Source organism: Globicephala melas, chromosome 13 (assembly GCF_963455315.2).
Source record: "Globicephala melas chromosome 13, mGloMel1.2, whole genome shotgun sequence".
NCBI classification, from domain to species: Eukaryota; Metazoa; Chordata; class Mammalia; order Artiodactyla; family Delphinidae; genus Globicephala; species Globicephala melas.
The window spans coordinates 18,996,858-19,003,253 of record NC_083326.1 but is presented as its reverse complement, the minus strand read 5'-3'; the positions used below and the strand labels follow the sequence as shown (position 1 = coordinate 19,003,253).

The 6,396-nt window shown below is 35.2% G+C and overlaps 1 pseudogene; it reads right to left on the bottom strand.

Annotated features, from left to right (window-relative positions):
- Positions 1-1,722: 1,722 nt before the first annotated feature.
- Positions 1,723-3,440, bottom strand: LOC115859381 (zinc finger protein 396-like; annotated as a pseudogene).
- Between the last annotated feature and the right edge of the window lie 2,956 nt (positions 3,441-6,396).

Here is a 6,396-nt window from a genome sequence, read left to right as displayed (position 1 = left end):
CTCACACACACAGAACAGACTGCAAGCCACACTTCAGTTTACAAACCTTTAGCCTTGGGTTTGTGCTTCATTTATCAAACTGCTACTCCACCAAATGGTACAATGGCTCTGACCCAGATAACTAACTATGGTGAAACCACATACAGCAGAGATGTCTGGATTATGCAAAATCGGCATCCAAAACATTCAGAAGGGAAATAACAACAGCAACAGTATGACGCCAGGCTCTTTTGGTACTAATCAAGTGTCTTGTTCATTGTTGCATTCAATCTGCACAGCAATTCTTTCTGGAGACATCATAGCTATCTGGCTACTGTATTTTACTTAAAGGACTAAACACTACAGACATCTTCTCATTCAGAAATGTTGAGTATTCTCCAGTTAATATTACCAGGTTAATAACTGCTTTTTCAGTCTTTCTAATCAAGCAAGAAGAGAGATATTTCATCCCTATGTTGCCAAGGTTCTCCCAAGTTCTGATGAGCAACTTGAATTTAAAATAGGTCTCCAAAGCCATGGATGAGGTTATATCATTTTTACAAACAGTTGCACTTCCAGTTGCATTCCCAGTCAGGGAATATTTTCTTTTTTTTTTTTTTTGACTCCTATATTTTTAATAAATGAAAAGATACAAAACTCAATATTTATTCATATTTACTAGAGCTATGAGTATAATCATTATCAAAAAATTCTAAAATTAAAATTTGTATTCACCTCTCCCCTTACTAATCTTATATTTATCAGTATTCTAACTAAGCAGAGCATGTAATCCCACATTTGTCTCAGGAGTTACTCCAAGCACTAGATATGATTGGATTTTCTGATGATGAAATGTTCACACTTCATGAGGAACAAAGAAGTTCACCATGAGGCCTATCTTCCCTTCTCCTTCTAAGTACTTTCATTTCTCATGGTTACCTCCATACTGGGTAATGGTGGCACCATGGGAGACACGATAATCCATGTATTCTTGTAATACATACAGAGTTTTATTAAGAATTCCTGGAAAGGGCGACATTATGTTATATACTGTCAGAATACTTTAAAAAAATACCAGTCATTTACTTTTTAAACAAGAGAATGTGATTGAATTAAATGTGGGTTAAACTCAATGGACTCTTTAAATTGAACCTTAGTGATTTTCTCATTTGTACAAGAGTATCAAAATCCAAGGTCTTAACATCATGATAAATTGGCTAGAAACTCAGCTTACTAAGAATGCATAAGACACTGAAAAGGTTGTCTTGTGACACCTGAAACATGTTCACAGCTGATTTATGCCAGAACAGAAGCTATGAAGAACTCTGAAGGATAGTCATCAGCTGTTAAGGGTTCTCATTTCCAGGTAAGTATACTTTTCCATTATGTGCTGCACTTACCAGGTAACATCAGTCTTGTTTGGACAGTCTTTTCTTCATCTTCCTTATTTCTTTATGTTAAGCTGATCAACAAATTTATATAAGCACCCACAGATAACTGTTCTTTATTAGAACACTCATCATATTTAGGCCACTTCCTGAAGACATGTTAATGCTTTCACTGAGATATTTCCAATATAAATTGTAAAGGAGATCATTTTTTTCCTACATAGGAAATTACTTAGTATCATCAACAGTATGTATAGATGACATTATACATCAACTATACCTCAATTTAAAAATTTGAAACAAAACCGTATGTATGTTCTCAGAATTTCATAAGAGATAAGTAAAGTCCCTTTACTCACCTGCTTCCTAACAATGACCCTGGACCTTTCAGCTTAGGTCTTGAGGTACATATTCTTTTGGGTCTCCTCAATCTTATTCTCATATTTTGAATCTGGTAACAGAAAATAAAACAGGAAATTTATTTTATTTTATTATTATTATTTTTGGCCACACCACATGGCTTGCAGGATCTTAGTTCCCTGATCAGGGATCAAACCTAGGCCTGCAGCAGTGAAAGCATGGAGTGTTAACTACTGGACTGCCAGGGAATTCCCAGGACATTTTTTTTAAAAAAACTGATTTAATCTTTGGTTTAATAACTCCAATGTTCTAGTAATGAAATGGAGAATACCCACTTATATACTAACTCACACATTCCTTCTCAATAGGGAAAATGTACTTGTCTAAAAAGGAACATACTAGTTCATTATTTGTGTTAATAATGGAAACAGTAGAACATGTCTGAGAATATCTTTTCAACAGCTGCACTAGGGATGGAAATCCGATTTAAGCTTTAGAATCTCAAACATCTGAACTGACACTATTGAAAATCAGAAAAGCAAACAATGCTGACAGAAAATATTTTACATTCTCTCTTGTGGCTTTTATAACCTTTGAAAGGAAACTGGTGCCCACTGAAACTACCGATTTATACTAAAGGAGTATTGGTGCCTTGTGTCTTCTCCCCTGTTGAAAAAGTTCTCTGTAAATGCTTTGACTCCCTCACGACGCTGATGGGACTTTTTTCTCCAGCATGGTTTTTCCTATGTCTGCAAAGATTCGAGCTCTGACTAATGGCTTTCCCACATTCATGGCATTTGAAGGGTTTCTCCCCAGTGTGGATTCTTCGATGCTGAATCAGGATTGCACTTCGGCTGAAAGCCTTTGCACACACATCACATGTATAAGGTTTCTCTCCACTGTGGATTCTCTGATGTCGATTAAGGGCTGAGCTCTGACTAAAGGCTTTCCCACATTCATCACACTTTTTTTTTCGAGGATGGTTTCCCTGTCTTCTTTCAAACTTTCTATCTTGTTCACAAGTTCCTCTAAATGTGAAACTCTGGGAAGCATTCATTTGAAGAGTATTAGAAACTTTGTAATGCAGTTCTTTGCCTGAAGAAGTTTTTTGCCTTGCAGCTGATTTCACATTTATAGTTCTGGTGTCTCTAACATTTTGTCTTAAGATGTGAAGCTACTTCAATGCCCGCTGCAGTTGCTTTTTGTGGGCTTAAGCTGGTTACATGGTGTTTCCTAAGTGATTTCACAAGTTGGTAGCTTCTTTGCAAGCATGTCCTCATTTTGTCCAAAAAAGACCTGTTCAGCTGCCCTGTCATGCCCTTTCTCCAGCTCCTCCAGCATCACCATGGCTTCCTCTCCACTCTCTGGTCGGTTCTCTTGAAACCAGGCCTGCAGCTCCTCAGGCAACATGGCCAGGAACTGCTCTAGCACCAGCAGCTCCAGGATCTGCTCTTTGCTGTGAACCTCTGGCCTCAGCCACTGACAGCAAAGCTCATGGAGCCGGCTCAGGGCTGCCTGGGGCCCAGGTGACTCCTGGTAGTCAAACTGCCTGAACCGCTGGTGGTAGGTCTCAGCTGTAGTAACTGCTCCGTGGCGGCTGGAGACCCTATTAGGGGCCTGCCCTCCCTCTTTCACCTTCATTACCAGAATGCAGTCAGGGCCCCCTGAAATTTGTGGAAGGAGTTTTGATGTCTCTCTCAATTTTGCAGACATTTGGACTGGGAATAGCTCAGGACTGCTAGGCTTTAATCTTCAAGAAGGTGAAACTCTCCTTATGGACATTCCTCCAGCCTAGGAAGGATGACCCCACGTTTTGGGGGAGAAGCCGGGGAAGCCAGGGAATATTTTCTTAATGTTACCTCCTATTCACAGCTTAAAACATGAATCAAAAAATCTTACTGTCCTAAAACTATCCAGAGCTATTCAAAATTATTATGAAAGTGAAGTTTATTTTAAATTAATTTTCCTTACCTTTTTATAGCAGCAGAATTTCAAAGACAATTTGCATTACACATTTCAAAATCAAGACATTTTAAGATGTCTACTTAGGATGTTTTACATATGAAATTTTGGCAAAAGAGATGGTGGTTAAATGTGTTCAACTCATCTATCCTATGATTTCTTGGAAAGAAGTGACCACAACACTCACAAATTAGTGAGAATTGGGCAGTTTGGCCTAAATCTACACCTGGTACAAAACTGAAAAGCATATACATCTGTGTTTATTTAGGATAAGAAAATTATTATTTTAGATGTTCAATTAAATAAAATTTTTATAACAACTGTGAATACTTCACAAGAATTAAATTTCCTCACTTAATAATTTAAAATATTACACTTGCAATTCTACTTTTGTAACTTCTATTAATCATTAATAATCCATTTAATAAAAGATTCTTAATGTTCATCTCGGAAAATTTAAATAGGGCCCATAAACAAGTAGGATAAGAGATAGGAAAAGGCATATAAGTTCCCAAGGATAGAATTAAGAACTGTAGCACTTTTAATTAGCATTTGCCTTTTTAGAAATAAGAGAAACGTATACTAATGTGTTTCTCAGAGGCCTGATCTTTCTTGGTCTATGAAAACCTATCACACTTATAATTCAGTAAAACATTTTTCTGTGTACATTTATATCTTCCCATTAGCTAAAGGAATGACAGGTGAAGATGTCAGTTAAAAGACTTTTATTACTGTAATTAGAATTAATTTTCAGCAATGAAACATTGTACACTCACTAATGTAATTCTATATTGATTTTAGCTATTAGACTTGTTTCTTCTATTACAAGGTTTATTTTAACTGTGTTTGGATGAATATACCTAATACAGGGTAACTAGGGTCTCCCAAAATAAATACCAGCAGATTACAAGGCAAAGGTAATATTTTAAATTGAATTTATGTAATGGCACTTAACATTTTCTTTATATAATACTTTACCCATGTGCATTCGTTTAAAATTCCTACCATAAATTCTAAAATTACAAATTAGCTTTAAGATTAAAAGGCAGAGATAGAAAATATTTTGCCTAATACAAATTATGGGACAGGAATAAAGTGACCATATTTATGTGCCTTAAATCAAACTTTCAACCACTGGTAGAAAAATCCTCAAGATTATTTTCACCTTCCAATGTACACATTGTTATTTCTAATCACCCAATCTAACTAGTTAGTGGTTCCTCTAACTCAATCATCCCATTTTGTCTACACTCTCCTGCCATATGTTAAACCTGGCCCTCACTGTTTATACAAATACTCAACATTTTTTAATTGCTTAAATCCTAGACAGTTGTATTATGCATGGGTCTCTTTCCTTCCTCAATGATATTTTACATTCCATATAGGCAAGAACCAGACCTTGTATACTGACTGGTTTTACAGTGAAACTGCACGTAAATTTCATTTCTAAAAGCAATATATAAGTGCATTTCTTTTGGCTGTGCCACACAACGTGGGGGACCTCAGTTCCCTGACCAGGGATTGAACCCACGCCCCCTGCAGTGGACGCACGGAGTCCTAACCACTGGACAAACAGGGAAGTCCCTAAGTGCACTTTTAAACATCCTCATATCTGCAGTATCAACCAAAATGATGATAACGTTATCCAAGTATAATCATTACATCAATAACCTTCTTAATTCTATTTTTAATAGTCCCATTGACTGATATACTTTAGTTTTAGCTTAATTCATTCTAAGCGTTGATCCTGAGAGTCAGTGTTATTTTTAGATGACTTGTCGACATTTTTCCTGAATACAAGTGCTGCTTTGCAACAAGAGGCTAAGCTTGTAAGTGCCAGTTTTTTGCTTTAAGAGAGTTCTCTAAAATGAACCTGAGCCTTGTATCAAATCTATGCAAGTGGCTATTTTATATTGAGAAACAACTCATACCATTGTCTAATTTTGCTAGCATTTCTCCTTTATCAAGCTCTTAGTTATATTCAATGGACTACCACATTACTTACAAAGAATAAAATAATAGCATAATGAATATAATGTATTTTTTCTTCAAAGTCAGCAGGATGCTAACATAATAAACTGATTATCTAATTCTGTAAACACATGCTTATATGGTGAGTTAAGCCACCAATATGTAAACCTGTGTTGTTAACACAATTAAATATTTGGTGTTTTAGACTGGATAAGATTAAACTTGTCTGGCTAAAGATTCCATTTGCACTTATGCAAACAACAGCATATCGTTACCTAATATAACTAGCTTCAACATATTACACTAAAGTGAAGTAAAATTGTATATTTTATGTAGTTTTTTGATAAATGTTACTTATAAGAAGAAGTTACAGATGAGTATTTCTTAATTTTTTAGATGAATTACAATTTATATAAAATAACTAACCAACTGAAGGATAGGAAATACATAATGGTCAGAGAAAATAAACTTCAACTAAGAAAAACAATTGCATATTTAATTAAGACACTTTCAGCTTAAAATGTACTGAATAATATTTAATCTTATTTCTCATTGTTTATAATCTTTTATGTAAGGATTATGTTTTGTTAATCTTTGATTCTCAACTTTTATCACCTATAACAGTCAGTTGTACTTATTTGCAGATACATGGATATTGTTTAAACTGAACAAAAGTAAAATAGAAATGTCTCTAAAAGTTTCAGAATAGAAAAATAATTTAAAAGTTTACTTATTA